At 47.1% G+C, this 15,000-nt stretch overlaps 1 pseudogene across 1 annotated transcript in view; it reads left to right on the top strand.

The window, feature by feature from the left end:
* The window catches only part of LOC311123805 (AT-rich interactive domain-containing protein 5B-like), an 18,162-nt pseudogene that overhangs the window by 2,953 nt on the left and 209 nt on the right, over positions 1-15,000 (top strand). The window contains exons 2-3 of the transcript in view: positions 7,586-7,799; positions 12,615-15,000. The exon at positions 12,615-15,000 is cut by the window's right edge and continues 209 nt beyond it. The product of the transcript in view is annotated as an AT-rich interactive domain-containing protein 5B-like (transcript). The remainder of the gene's footprint in view (positions 1-7,585; positions 7,800-12,614) is intronic.

Genomic DNA, 15,000 nt, shown 5'->3' with positions numbered 1-15,000 from the left:
CTGGGTGTCAGAGTTAGGGCTCTATGGCTGGGTGTCAGTGGGCTCTATGGCTGGGTGTCAGTATTAGGGCTCTATGGCTGGGTGTCAGTGTCAGGGCTCTTTGGCTTGGTGTCAGTATTAGGGCTCTATAGCTTGGTGTCAGTATTAGGGCTCTATGGCTGGGTGTCAGTATTAGGGCTCTATGGCTTGGTGTCAGTATTAGGGCTCTATGGCTTGGTGTCAGTATTAGGGCTCTATGGCTTGGTGTCAGAGTTAGGGCTCTATGGCTTGGTGTCAGTGTCAGGGCTCTTTGGCTTGTTGTCAGTGTTAGGGCTCTTTGGCTTGGTGTCAGTGTTAGGGCTCTATGGCTTGGTGTCAGAGTTAGGGCTCTATGGCTGGGTATCAGTGTTAGGGCTCTATGGCTGGGTGTCAGTGTTGGGGCTCTATGGCTGGGTGTCAGTGTTAGGGCTCTATGGCTGGGTGTCAGTGTTAGGGCTCTATGGCTTGGTGTCAGTGTTAGGGCTCTATGGCTTGGTGTCAATATTAGGGCTCTATGGCTGGGTGTCAGGGCTCTATGGCTTGGTGTCAGTATTAGGGCTCTATGGCTTGGTGTCAGTGTTAGGGCTCTATGTCTGGGTGTCAGTGTTAGGGCTCTTTGGCTGGGTGTCAGTGTTAGGGCTCTATGGCTGGGTGTCAGTGTTAGGACTCTATGGCTTGGTGTCAGTATTAGGGCTCTATGGCTTGGTGTCAGTGTTAGGGCTCTATGGCTGGGTGTCCGTGTCAGGGCTCTTTGGCTGGGTGTCAGAGTTGGGGCTCTTTGGCTTGGTGTCAGTGTTAGGGCTCTTTGGCTGGGTGTTAGTGTTAGGACTCTATGGCTGGGTGTCCGTGTCAGGGCTCTTTGGCTGGGTGTCAGAGTTGGGGCTCTTTGGCTTGGTGTCAGTGTTAGGGCTCTTTGGCTGGGTGTCAGTGTTAGGTTAAATGTGTATCTATAGATATAATCAGTTACTTAGATGGTGTCAGCAGCTGACAGCAGAGACTCAGACTGTTTCTGTAGCTGGTTCTGACCACATGAAGGACTGGCTGGCTGGTAAATGGATCCCATTGTAATGGAATGTATGGATACTTCAGTTATTATTCAGTGTGTCGTTCTGGGTTTAGCTCCCAGTGAACTGCATTCTGGGCTATTGTAATGAAGGTCTTTCTCTCTCTCTCTCTCTCTCTCTCTCTCTCTCTCTCTCTCTCTCTCTCTCTCTCTCTCTCCCTCTTTCCCTCTCCCTCTCCCTCTCTCTCTCTCTCTCTCTCTCTCTCTCTCTCTCTCTCTCTCTCTTTCTCTCTGTCTCTGTCCTCTCTCTCTCTCCCTCTCCCTCTCCCTCTCCCCTCTCTCCCCTCTCTCTCTCTCTCTCTCTCTCTCTCTCTCTCTCTCTCTCTCTCTCTCTCTCTCTCTCTCTCTCTCTCTCTCTCTCTCTCTCTCTCTCTCTCTCTCTCTCTCTCATAAAGGAACATTTAATTGTGGCGATCGTGTTCTTGGCTCTAGCTCTGACCAGCTGTAGCTGTAATGTTATAATGTTAGTCCTACTGCTCTCTGTCTATTTTGAGCTCAATCAAACATCACACACATTAAAACCTCTCAGACCTACTTGAACTCTTAAAAGCAAGGAAATATTCAACAATGAGCCAATTTGGAAAGCGAAGATTCGATTTATTTCTGTCGTGTTTTTTTAAGAGGTTAAAGATGAAAGTGTTTGGCCATTTTGTCCGTACATGGACATACATGGGTGTTACAGGAGGGGGTCGCAGTTCCGGAGCGACCCACTAGGTGTCATCCTCCGACAACCTTCGGCACCTCCTCACTCACAGTCTGGACTAATCATCTTCCTATTGGTGTCACCTGTGTCTACTGATGTGGACGATTCTTCATCACTACCTGGTCACCTGTGTATTTATGCCCTCACTTCCCTGTGTTCCCTTGCTCAGCGCTTTATTATAGACAGACTTCTCCCCATCTTAGCTACTGTTGTATCAATATGTTTTGACCATGACAGTTTACAATCCAGGGTTACTCCAAGCAGTTTAGTCTCCTCAACTTGCTCAATTTCCACATTATTCATTACGAGATGTAGTTGAGGTTTAGGGTTTAGTAAATGATTTGACCCAAATACAATGCTTTTAATTTTGGAAATATTTAGGACTAACTTATTCCTTGCCACCCACTCAGAAACTAACTGCAGCTCTTTATTAAGTGTTGCAGTTATTTCAGTTGCTGTAGTAGCTGACATGTATAGTGTTGAGTCATCCGCATACATAGACACACTGGTTTTACTCAAAGCCAGTGGCATGTCGTTAGTAAAGATGGAAAAAAGCAAGGGGCCTAGACAGCTGCCTTGGGGAATACCTGATTCTACCTGGATTATGTTTGAGAGGCTTCCATTAAAGACACCCTTTGTGTTCTGTTGGACAATAAACTCTTTATCCACATTATAGCAGGGGGTGTAAAGCCATGACACATATGTTTTTCCAGCAGCAGACTATGATCGATAATGTCAAAAGCCGCACTGAAGTCTAACAAAACAGCCCCCACAATCTTTTTATCATCAATTTCTCTCAATCATCAGTCATTTGTGTAAGTGCTGTGCTTGTTGAATGTCCTTCTCTGTAAGCATGCTGAAAGTTTGTTGTCATTTTGTTTACTGTAAAATAGCATTGTATCTGGTCAAACACAATCTTTTCAAATAGTTTACTAAGGGTTGGTAACAGGCTGATTGGTCGGCTATATGAGCCAGTAAAGGGGGCTTTACTATTCTTAGGTAGCGGAATGTCTTGTGCTTCCCTCTAGGCCTGAGGGCAGACACTTTCTAGTAGGCTTAAATTGAAAATATGGCAAATAGGAGTGGCAATATCGTCCGCTATTATCCTCAGTAATTTTCCATCCAAGTTGTCAGACCCCGGTGGCTTGTCATTGTTAATAGACAACAATAATTTGTTCACCTCTTCCACACTCACTTTTACGGAATTCAAAATTACAACGCTTGTCTTTCATATTTTGGTCAGATATACTTGGATGTGTAGTGTCAGCAATTGTTGCTGGCATGTCATGCCTAAATTTGCTAATCTTGCCAATGAAATTATTAAAGTAGTTGGCAATATCAGTTGGTTTTGTGATGAATGAGCCATCTGATTCAATGAATGATGGAGCTGAGTTTGCCTTTTTTCCCAAAATGTCATTGAAGGTGCTCCAAAGCTTATTACTATCATTCTTTATGTCATTTATCTTTGTTTCATAGTATAGTTTCTTATTTTTTTAAATTCAGTTTAGTCACATGATTTCTCAATTTGCAGTATGTTTGCCAATCGGTTGTGCAGCCAGACTTATTTGCCATATTTGGGTCATCCCTCTCAACCATACAATTTTTCAATTCCTCATCAATCCACGGGGATTTAACAGTTTTTACAGTCATTTTCTTAATGGGTGCATGCTTATTAGGAACTGGAATAAGGAATTTCATAAATGTGTCAAGTGCAGTGTCTGTTTGCTCCTCATTACACACCACGGACCAACATATATTCTTTACATCAACAACATAGGAATCACTACAAAACGTATACACAATATTAGGCCCAGCCTTTGGAACTTTGGTTTTCCTAGATATGGCTACTAAACTCAGCAAAAAAAGAATCGTCCTCTCACTGTCAACTGCGTTTATTTTCAGCAAACTTAACATGTGTAAATATTTGTATGAACATAACAAGATTCAACAACTGAGACATAAACTGAACAAGTTCTACCGACATGTAACTAACAGAAATTGAATAATGTGTCCCTGAACAAAGGGGGGTCAAAATCAAAAGTAACAAATCAAATCAAATCAAATTTTATTGGTCACATGCGCCGAATACAACAGGTGCAGACATTACAGTGAAATGCTTACTTACAGCCCTTAACCAACATCTGGTTTGGCTACCAGCTGCATTAAGTACAGCAGTGCATCTCCTCCTCATGCACTGCACCAGATTTGCCAGTTCTTGCTGTGAGATGTTACCTCACTCTTCCACCAAGGCACCTGCAAGTTCCCTGACATTTCTGGGCGGAATGGCCCTAGCCCTCACCCTTCGATCCAACAGGTCCCAGACGTGCTCAATGGGATTGAGATCCGGGTTCTTCGCTTGCCATGGCAGAACACTGACATTCCTGTCTTGCAGGAAATCACGCACAGAACGAGCAGTATGGCTGGTGGCATTGTCATGCTGGAGGGTCATGTCAGGATGAACCTGCAGGAAGGGTTCGACATGAGGGAGGAGGATGTCTTCCATGTAACGCACAGCGTTGAGATTGCCTGCAATGACAACAAGCTCAGTCCGATGATGCTGTGACACACCGCTCCAGACCATGATGGACCCTCCACCTCCAAATCGATCCTGCTCCAGACCATGATGGACCCTCCACCTCCAAATCGATCCCGCTCCAGACCATGATGGACCCTCCACCTCCAAATCGATCCCGCTCCAGACCATGATGGACCCTCCACCTCCAAATCGATCCCACTCCAGACCATGATGGACCCTCCACCTCCAAATCGATCCCGCTCCAGACCATGATGACCAGACTACTCCTGAGTGGCGCAGTGGTCTAAGGCACTGCATCGCAGTGCTAACTGTGCCACTAGAGATCCTGGTTCGAATCCAGGCTCTGTCGCAGCCGGCCGCGACCGGGAGACTCATGGGCGGCGCACAATTGGCCCAGCGTCGTCCAGGGTAGGGGAGGGAATGGCCGGCAGGGATGTAGCTCAGTTGATAGAGCATGGCGTTTGCAACGCCAGGGTTGTGGGTTCGTTTCCCACGGGGGGCCAGTATAAAAAAAATAAAAAAAAGATGTATTCACTAACTGTAAGTCGCTCTGGATAAGAGCGTCTGCTAAATGACTAAAATGTAAATGTAATGATGGACCCTCCACCTCCAAACCAATCCCGCTCCAGACCATGATGGACCCTCCACCTCCAAACCAATCCCGCTCCAGACCATGATGGACCCTCCACCTCCAAATCGATCCCGCTCCAGACCATGATGGACCCTCCACCTCCAAACCGATCCCGCTCCAGAGTACAGGCCCCGCGACTCATCAGTGAAGAGCCCTTTTTGCCAGTCCTGTCTGCTCCAGCGACGGTGGGTTTGTGCCCATAGGTGACGTTGCCGGTGATGTCTAGTGAGGACCTGCCTTACAACAGGCCTACAAGCCCTCAGTCCAGCCTCTCTCAGCCTATTGCGGACAGTCTGAGCACTGATGGAGGGATTGTGCGTTCCTGGTGTAACTCGGGCAGTTGTTGTTGCCATCCTGTAGCTGTCCCGCAGGTGTGATGTTCGGATGTACCGATCCTGTGCAGGTGGTCTGCCACTGTGAGGACGATCAGCTGTCCATCCTGTCTCCCTGTAGCGCTGTCTTAGGCGTCTCACAGTATGGACATTGCAATTCATTGCCCTGGCCACATCTGCAGTCCTCATGCCTCCTTGCAGCATGCCTAAGGCACGTTCACGCAGATGAGCAGGGACCATGGACATCTTTATTTTTGTGTTTTTCAGAGTCAGTTGAAAGGCCTCTTTAGTGTCCTAAGTTTTCATAACTGTGACCTTAATTGCCTACCGTCTGTAAGCTGTTAGTGTCTTAACGACCGTTCCACAGGTGCATGTTCATTAATTATTTATGGTTCATTGAACGAGCATGGGAAACCCTTTACAATGAAGATCTGTGAAGTTATTTGGATTTTTGCTAATTATCTTTGAAAGACAGGGTCCTGAAAAAGGGACGTTTCTTTTTTTTGCCGAGTTTAGTCGCAAAGTAGTTAAAAAGTAGTATGTAAAGTTGTCCATGATGAGATTCGAACACGTAACCTTTGGCTTTATACGCCTTCCCATCCATCCTGACCAACCACCCTACTTTAGTTTTAACCTTCTGTCTTATTTAACTATAGCAATTGGAACATAACATAATAATTTGAGTGTCCAGGATTTACGTTTACTATGTTACGTCTGGTCTATGAGACCAGGCTGGGCCTGAATACCACAGTCTGACTAATTCACAGGGTTTTTCCCTCCCTTGCTCTCTGCCGGTAAACAATCTGTTATTGTACATGCATTCAGTCATTCAGTCATTCAGCTATTATAGTGTTATTAGTCATGCAGCTAGTCCTGGTTGGAAGAAGTGATGAAAGAGTTCTTAGATACTGTAGCACAGCATCGATTAGAACGCTGCTAATGTTCCATTGTGAATCACTTACATTCTCATGATTGTTTTGTAAAGCTAAATTACAACCACACACACACACACACTGAAAAACAGTTTCTATCTCCAGGCGATCAGACTGTTAAATAGTCACCACTAGCCGGCCTCCGCCCAGTACCCTGCCCTTAACTTTAGTCACTGTTACTAGCCGGCTACCACCCGGTACTCAACCCTGCACCTTAGAGACTGCTGCCCTATGTACATAGTCATTGAACACTGGTCTCCCGCTCCAGGTTATAATGTTACCTGTCTCCTTCTCCAGGTTATAATGTTTACCCGTCTCCCTCTCCAGGTTATAATGTTTACCTGTCTCCCTCTCCAGGTTATAATGATTACCTGTCTCCCTCTCCAGGTTATAATGTTACCTGTCTCCCTCTCCAGGTTATAATTTTACCTGTCTCCCTCTCCAGGTTATAATGATTACCTGTCTCCCTCTCCAGGTTATAATGTTACCTGTCTCCCTCTCCAGGTTATAATTTTACCTGTCTCCCTCTCCAGGTTATAATGTTTACCTGTCTCCCTCTCCAGGTTATAATGATTACCTGTCTCCCTCTCCAGGTTATAATGTTTACCTGTCTCCCTCTCCAGGTTATAATGTTTACCTGTCTCCCTCTCCAGGTTATAATGATTACCTGTCTCCCTCTCCAGGTTATAATGTTTACCTGTCTCCCTCTCCAGGTATAATGTTTACCTGTCTCCCTCTCCAGGTTATAATGTTTACCTGTCTCCCTCTCCAGGTTATAATGTTTACCTGTCTCCCTCTCCAGGTTATAATGTTTACCTGTCTCCCTCTCCAGGTTATAATGATTACCTGTCTCCCTCTCCAGGTTATAATGTTACCTGTCTCCCTCTCCAGGTTATAATTTTACCTGTCTCCGTCTCCAGGTTATAATGTTTACCTGTCTCCCTCTCCAGGTTATAATGATTACCTGTCTCCCTCTCCAGGTTATAATGTTTACCTGTCTCCCTCTCCAGGTTATAATGTTTACCTGTCTCCCTCTCCAGGTTATAATGATTACCTGTCTTCCTCTCCAGGTTATAATGTTTACCTGTCTCCCTCTCCAGGTATAATGTTTACCTGTCTCCCTCTCCAGGTTATAATGTTTACCTGTCTCCCTCTCCAGGTTATAACGTTTACCTGTCTCCCTCTCCAGGTTATAATGTTTACCTGTCTCCCTCTCCAGGTTATAATGATTACCTGTCTCCCTCTCCAGGTTATAATATTTACCTGCTTCTGATCTCTCTTTAGGGGTCTAGGCTGGGTTTTCTGTATATCAGCTGTTGATGTTAAATGGCCTTTATTAAATCATTGATTGATTGAGTCTCTCTCCCCAGGCTGATCCTGCCCTATGAGAGGTTCACTAAAGGAGAGGAACATAAACCCCTCCCCCCAGCCAAACCCTGTAAAGACTACACCACCCAGCAGGGGTTCCCCAAGACCAAGGTTCCCACGGTGAAGCAGTGCCCCAAAGAGGAGCAACACCCACAAAACCACCAACCCCCGAGGACTGAACAGGACCCCTGTGCTAGGGGCCTGGAACTCTCACCAGTCAGTCTAATTCTCTCCCTCTCTCTCTCTCTCTCTCTCTCTCTCTCTCTCTCTCTCTCTCTCTCTCTCTCTCCTCTCTCTCTCTCTCTCTCTCTCTCTCTCTCTCTCTCTCTCTCTCTCTCTCTCTCTCTGTCTCTCTTCATCTCTCTCTCTCTCTCTCTCTCTCTCTCTCTCTCTCTCTCTCTCTCACCCAGTAAGTCTAATTATCTCTCTCTCTCTCTCTCTCTCTCTCTCTTCTCTCTCTCTCTCTCTCAATTCAATCAATTCAATTCAATAGACTTTATTGACATGGCAAGTAAAATTACTTACATTCTCAAAGTATAGATATAACAAAAATGGTGGGACCAACAGCAATAATAATAATAGTAGTAGTGGAAATGGGATTACCATTAACAGCAACTACAACAACAATATTAATGAGAATAACAATACATTAAAGCAATAGTAGTCGACCAATCTCAACATGACTGAGAAGACACATGACAAAACAGGAAATATTATTGACATTACATTACACTTTTCACTGGCTGTCCCTCAGGTTGTGGCAGGAGGACACATATTTGGCTGCCAAAATTGCACATTTTGGCTTTTCACCCAATAAATATTGGATTTTTCTTCCTCTTTTATAGTTTCAAATTCTTTGTACTGAATGATAATTTTGGGAAAGAAAGATTCTCTTAGGTCTGAGTATTTGTCACTGTGTAATAGGAAATGCAGCTCTGTCTCTACCTCTCCCCGGGGGCAGAGTGAGCACAGCCTGTCCTCTCTGGGCAGCCAGGTTTGCCTGTGACGACCGGTCTCTATAGCCAGACTGTGCTCACTGAGTCTGTACCTAGTCAGTGTTTTTCTCAGTTTTCTATCAGTCACAGTGGTCAGATAGTCTGCCACCATGTACTGTCTGTTTAGAGCCAAATAGCACTGAAGTTTACTTAAATTTTTTGTGGTGTCTTTCCAATAGGTGATATATTTTTATTTTTGCTTTGTGGTGATTTGGTTGGGCCATATTTTCTGAGTGCTGTCCTGAGGCTCTATGAGGTTGGTTTTGGTTAGTGAACTGAGCCTCAGAACCAGCTGGCTGAGGGGACTCTTCTCTTGTTTCATCTCTTGACATAGTAGAGCTGTGTGATGGAATGTTTTGGGGTCACTTGTTTTTAGATGGTTGTAAAATTTGATGGCTCTTTTTTCTATTCGAATAAGGAGGGGGTATTGGCCCAATTCTGCTCTACATGCGTTATTTTGAGTTTTTCTTTGCACTTGCAATACAGTCTTGCAAAACTCTGCATGCAGTATTTCGATTGGATGTTTGTCCCATTTGGTAAATTCAGTATTAGAGAGCGGACCCCATACTTCGCTGCCATATAGAGCAATTGGTTCTATAACTGATTGGAAAATTTTGAGCCAGATTCTAATTGGAATTTCGATTTTAATATTCCTTTTAATGGCATAGAATGCTCTTCTTGCTTTGTCTCTCAGCTCGTTCACAGCCATGTGAAAGCTACCTGTGTTGCTGATATTTAGTCCTAGATACGTGTAATTTTTGGTGTGTTCTAATAGAACTGTGTCCAAATAGAATTTATATTTGTCATCCTGATTTCCTGACCTTTTTTGGAATATCATTATATTTGTTTTTTTTAGATTAACGGTCAGAGCCCAGGTCTGACAGAACCTGTGCAGATGATCTAGATGCTGCTGTAACCCCACCTTAGTGGGAGACAGTAGCACCAGGTCATCTGCGTACAGCAGACACTTGATTTCAGTGTTGTGTAGGGTGAGACCAGGTGCTGCCGATTCTTCTAATGTTTTTGCCAATTCATTAATGTAGATTTTAAATAGTGTTGGACTTATTGGGCAGCCCTGTTTCACTCCACATCCCTGAGAGAAGAAGTCTGTTTGCTTGTTGCCGATTTTAATCGCACATTTGTTTTTAGTGTACATTAATTTAATAACATCATATGTTTTCCCTCCAATACCACTTTCTATTAGTTTGTAAAAAAGGCCTTCGTGCCAAATTGAATCAAATGCTTTCTTGAAGTCTACAAAACACGAGCAGATTTTGCCTTTGTTTTGATTGACTTGTTTGTCAATTAGAGTGTGGAGGGTGTAAATGTGGTCTGTTGTAAATCCAATCTGGCTTCTGCTTAGGATGTTGTGTTCATCAAGGAAATGATGTAGTCTGCTGTTTATGATACTGCAGAGAATTTTCCCCAAGTTGCTGTTAACGCAAATTCCTCTGTAATTATTTGGGTCAAATTTGTCTCCATTTTTTCAATTGGTGTGATCAATCTTTGGTTCCAAATATCGGGGGAAATACCTGCAGTTAGGATAATGTTGAAGAGATTGAGTATATATATATATATACTCAAACTCTTCAACATTATCTATATATATATATATATATAGTATCTATCTCTCTCTCTCTCTCTCTCTCTCTCTCTCTCTCTCTCTCTCTCTCTCTCTCTCTCTCTCTCTCTCTCTCTCTCACCTCCCCAGTACAGTAATTTCTCTCTCTCTCTCTCTCTCTCTCTCTCTCTCTCTCTCTCTCTCTCTCTCTCTCTCTCTCTCTCTCTCTCTCTCTCTCTCTCTCTCTCTCTTTCTCTCTCTCTCTCTCTTTTTCTCTCTTTCTCTCTCTCTCTCTCTCTCTAGTTCCTAACTGTCCTATGTGTCTGTTGTCTGTCTGGTTCCTAACTGTCCTCTGTGTCTGTTGTCTGTCTGGTTCCTAAATGTCCTCTGTGTCTGTCTGTGTTCCTGACTGTCCTCTGTGTCTGTTGTCTGTCTGGTTCCTAAATGTCCTCTGTGTCTGTCTGTGTTCCTAACTGTCCTCTGTGTCTGTTGTCTTTCTGTTTCCTAACTGTCATATGTGGCTGTTGTCTGTCTGGTTCCTAACTGTCATCTGTGTCTGTAGTCTGTCTGGTTCCTAACTGTCCTCTGTGTCTGTTGTCTGTCTGGTTCCTAACTATCCTATGTGTATGTTGTCTGTCTGGTTCCTAACTATCCTCTGTGTCTGTTGTCTTTCTGTTTCCTAACTGTCATATGTGGCTGTTGTCTGTCTGGTTCCTAACTGTCATCTGTGTCTGTAGTCTGTCTGGTTCCTAACTGTCCTCTGTTTCTGTTGTCTGTCTGGTTCCTAACTATCCTATGTGTATGTTGTCTGTCTGGTTCCTAACTATCCTCTGTGTCTGTTGTCTGTCTGTTTCCTAACTGTCATATGTGGCTGTTGTCTGTCTGGTTCCTAAATGTCCTCTGTGTCTGTCTGTGTTCCTAACTGTCCTCTGTTTCTGTTGTCTGTCTGTTTCCTAACTATCCTATGTGTTTGTTGTCAGTCTGGCTCCTAACTGTCCTATGTGTCTGTTGTCTGTCTGGTTCCTAACTGTCCTCTGTGTCTGTTGTCTGTCTGGTTCCTAAATGTCCTCTGTGTCTGTCTGTGTTCCTAACTGTCCTCTGTGTCTGTTGTCTTTCTGTTTCCTAACTGTCATATGTGGCTGTTGTCTGTCTGGTTCCTAACTGTCATCTGTGTCTGTAGTCTGTCTGGTTCCTAACTGTCCTCTGTGTCTGTTGTCTGTCTGGTTCCTAACTATCCTATGTGTATGTTGTCTGTCTGGTTCCTAACTATCCTCTGTGTCTGTTGTCTGTCTGTTTCCTAACTGTCATATGTGGCTGTTGTCTGTCTGGTTCCTAAATGTCCTCTGTGTCTGTCTGTGTTCCTAACTGTCCTCTGTTTCTGTTGTCTGTCTGTTTCCTAACTATCCTATGTGTTTGTTGTCAGTCTGGCTCCTAACTGTCCTATGTGTCTGTTGTCTGTCTGGTTCCTAACTGCCCTCTGTGTATGTTGTCTGTGTTCATAACTGTCCTCTGTTTCTGTTGTCTGTAGTTTCTGTAGTGTCTGTAGTTTCTGTTGTCTGTAGTGGGTTCGATCCCCGGGACCACCCATACACAAAAAAAATGTATGCACGCATGACTGTAAGTCGCTTTGGATAAAAGCGTCTGCTAAATGGCATATTATTATTATTATTATTATTATTATTATAACTGTCATCTGTGTCTGTAGTCTGTCTGGTTCCTAACTGTCCTCTGTGTCTGTTGTCTGTCTGGTTCCTAACTGCCCTCTGTGTATGTTGTCTGTGTTCATAACTGTCCTCTGTTTCTGTTGTCTGTCTGTTTCCTAACTATCCTATGTGTTTGTAGTCTGTCTGGTTCCTAACTGTCCTATGTGTCTGTTGTCTGTCTGATTCCTAACTGTCATCTGTGTCTGTAGTCTGTCTGTGTTCCTAACTGTCCTATGTGTATGTTGTCAGTCTGGCTCCTAACTGTCCTATGTGTTTGTTGTCTGTCTGGTTCCTAACTGTCCTATGTGTTTGTTGTCTGTCTGATTCCCAATGGTCTTCTCTGTCTGTCTGTCTGTGTTCCTAACTGTCCTCTGTTTTTGTTGTCTGTCTGTTTCCTAACTGTCCTCTGTGTATGTTGTCAGTCTGGCTCCTAACTGTCCTCCGTGTCTGTAGTCTGTCTGGTTCCTAACTATCCTATGTGTTTGTTGTCTGTCTGGTTCCTAACTGTCCTATGAGTCTGTTGTCTGTCTGGTTCCTAACTATCCTATGTGTTTGTAGTCTGTCTGGTTCCTAACGGTCCTCTGTGTCTGTTGTCTGTCTGATTCCTAACTGTCCTATGTGTCTGTTGTCTGTGTTCCTAACTGTCCTATGTTCTGTTGTCTGTCTGATTCCTAACTGTCCTCTGTGTCTGTTGTCAGTCTGGTTCCTAACTGTCCTCTGTGTCTGTTGTCTGTCTGGTTCCTAACTGTCCTCTGTGTCTGTTGTGTTATAGCAGTGTGAGGAGAAGGAAAGGAGTCCGAAGGAGGAGGAGGAGGAGGGAGTCAAGGTGAAGCAGGAGTTGCAGCCTCCCCAGTCTCTACCCCTGCCGGCTGGTGAGGTGAGGAGGAGCGCCAGTGAGAAGAAAGAGGAGGAGGAAAGTTTAGCGGGCTTCATCGAGGAAAGGGCTCCACACCAAGGAGCTTCCTGGGAGAACAACGAGACCCGTCCTTCAGACACCACTACACTCCATGAAGAAGACCACTTATTCCCTGTAGACACTCCCACTCCAGTAAACCACTCCCACCCTCAGGACCAATGGCAGAAGGAGCTGCCTGACTATGCCAACCCATGTCCCCAGGCCAGGTTGGACCAGTCTGGGGTGATGGAGGAGCCCCAGGGCCCTAACCCTAAGCCTGTCATGGTGCTCCCCATTCTGCAGTCCCCCAGGGCTCCAGAGGGCGCCACAGACAGAGCACAGCTCCCCGGGCGGGACCACTCCTGTTACAGCTACTCTGCTATACTCTACCCAGGCAGATTCCATCCTGGACCAGGCATCAACCACCCTGGCACCAATCCTGGCACCATCTCTGGCATCAACCACCCTGGCACCAACTCTGGCACCAACCCCTCTGGCACCAACCCTGGCACCATCTCTGGCACCAACCCTGGCACCAACTCCGGCACCAACCACCCTGGCACCAACCCTGGCACCATCTCTGGCACCAACCCTGGCACCAACCATGGCACCAACTCTGGCACCATCTCTGGCACCATCTCTGGCACCAACCACCCTGGCACCAACCCTGCCACCATCTCTGGCACCAACCACCCAGGCACCATGTCTCCTCTAGCCAAGAAGAAGCTGCTCTCTCCGTTCAATGGGACCGCCCCCGGGCCATCTCTGCCCAATCACTACTCCTTCGGCCCGCCCCTCATCAACACTAGCCTGGCCAATGGCAGCGCGGAGGAGTCGGCCAGTCAGCCAATAGCAGGCTGTCAGGGGTCCGGCAGCACAGACAGAACGGTGGTCAAACGTCCGTCTGTCATCCAGCATGCCCAGAGCTTCAAGACGCTGTTCCACGAGAGAGGGGGCCTGAACAGGGACATGTATGACCCAGGGGAACCCTACTCTCCCTGTGACCTGACCCAGAACCATCCCCAATCCCATCCACCCCCCCAGACTATACACCACCCTCAGCCCCACCATCCCCAGCCCCACCACCCCCAGCCCCACCACCCTCAGCCCCACCACCCCCAGCCCCACCATCCCCAGCCCCACCATCCCCAGCCCCACCATCCCCAGCCCCACTCTAAATCTACAAGTGACCCCTACCTGCTGAGGCCTGAGACGCCCCAGCCTGGCCACACCCCCAGCTTCCTGCCTGACTTCTCCCCCCCCACCCACCTCCAGAACCTCCACGCAGAGACACACCTCAGCCTCAGCCTCAACCAGGAGCAGCTCAGCCAGTTCCTCAGCGGCAGGGAGAGGGAGAAATCCTTACCCAGGGACTGTGAGGCTGCGCCTGGCCCGGGAGGGCCGGGGTTCCCCTCCTCTAAACACCCCGACACGGTGGGTCTGGGGGGCTGCTGTGCCCGTATAACCAACCTGACCCCTCACACACTAAGAGACATGACGTCTCCCGTACAGACAACCTCAGAAGACCAACCCACAGACTTAAGTCTCCCCAAGTCTTCTCCTCACAAACCTCCCCCCTCCACTGCCACCCCCTCCCTGCACGGCCACCCCCACCCCCTCATGCCCCCCCAGGATACTGGGAGGTTCTGTAGAGTCCCCCCCATGACCATCTCCTCCAGCCCCAAACAGCCTGCAGACCCCCAGCCTAACCCCAGGGAGAAGACCCTGAACGGCCGGGGAGGTGGATGGGAGGACCAGGTGACACACAAGATGGAGGAGCTAAACAGACCCATCCTAGGCACCAAGAACACGTCCAGACCCCAGAACAACGTGTGCACGGCGCTGCCACTGAAGAGGAGTCTGGAGGAGCGGGAGAACGGTCCCCCAGAGAGGAAGATCAGAGCTGTCATGCCCATGCACTCCTCCTCTTCCTCCTCCTCCTGTACAACCAGGGACAGGGAGGGCCACTCGGAGGGGAAGGTCAGGACCCCAGCGCTGGAGGGGGAAGTGCTGAAGCCAGCCGACCTCCAGCCAGCCCCGGCCCACAGCTTCCACCTACACATCAACTCCTTCATGGAAGGAGAGAAGTTCCCCCTCCACTCCTCCCCCCTGTTCCCCGGGGGCCTCTACCCAGGGGCCTTCATCTCTCAGATCCAGGATATGTGTGAGGGCCCGGGCCCCCACGGCCCCCTGGGGTACCACCCCCTACAGTACCTGAAGAACCAGACCGTCCTCTCTCCTCTGGTCCCGCCCTTCGCTTTAC

This window comes from Coregonus lavaretus (genome assembly GCF_964263955.1).
Source record: "Coregonus lavaretus genome assembly, contig: HAP1_SCAFFOLD_6650, whole genome shotgun sequence".
Taxonomy (NCBI): domain Eukaryota; kingdom Metazoa; phylum Chordata; class Actinopteri; order Salmoniformes; family Salmonidae; genus Coregonus; species Coregonus lavaretus.
The sequence above is the reverse complement of the archived record's forward strand: the minus strand, read 5'-3'. Positions and strand labels throughout refer to the sequence as shown.